This window comes from Chrysochloris asiatica, unplaced genomic scaffold (assembly GCF_000296735.1).
Source record: "Chrysochloris asiatica unplaced genomic scaffold, ChrAsi1.0 scaffold00121, whole genome shotgun sequence".
Taxonomy (NCBI): Eukaryota; Metazoa; Chordata; class Mammalia; order Afrosoricida; family Chrysochloridae; genus Chrysochloris; species Chrysochloris asiatica.
Genome location: NW_006408639.1, coordinates 6,576,435 through 6,577,267, shown reverse-complemented (window position 1 = coordinate 6,577,267; position 833 = coordinate 6,576,435).

Here is an 833-nt window from a genome sequence, read left to right as displayed (position 1 = left end):
AGAAGCTCAAAGAATCCGAGGAAGGATAGATTCCAAAGTAGAATCACTAAGACATATCATAATTAAGCTCTCCAAAATAAAAAATAAGGACAGAATCCTAAAAGCAGCTAGGGAAAACAGAAGTGTTACATAAAAAGGCAAGCAAGTCAGATGAAGCTCAGATCTCTCAGCAGAAACTATGCAAGCAAGAAGGCAATGGGGAGACATACATAAAACCTTGAAAGAAAAAAACGGCCAACCAAGAATTCTTTATCCAGCAAAGCTATCAATCAAATACAACAGTGAAATCAAAATATTCCAGGATAAACAGAAGCTGAGAGAATTTGCCAAAGCCAACCCTGCACTACAAAACATCCTAAAGGGAGTTCAGTGAACTGAGAGTCAACAAGAACAGACAACAACCAGAGATTGACATACGGGACAGCACCTCACAGAACTAAATTGACAGAAGGTAGAGTCCAAGCTAATTGCAATAAAAAACGAACAGGAGTGGCAGTACTAATCTCTGATAAAATAAATGTTAAGGCAAAAACCAGCATAATAGATAAAGTTGAACGTAATCTCATGATTAAAGGGACAATTGAACAAGATGAAATAACCATAATAAATATTTATGCTCCCAAAGAAAGAGCTCCAAAATATATAAAGCAAATTCTAATAGATTTGAAGAAAGAAATAGATGAATCTACAACAATAGCGGGTGATTTTAATACATCACTTTCAAAAATGGATAGAACAACCAAAAAGAAACTTGACAAAGACACAGAAGAACTAAACGACACAATCAGCCAACTGGACCTCATAGATGTGTACAGAGCATTCAACCCAACAAC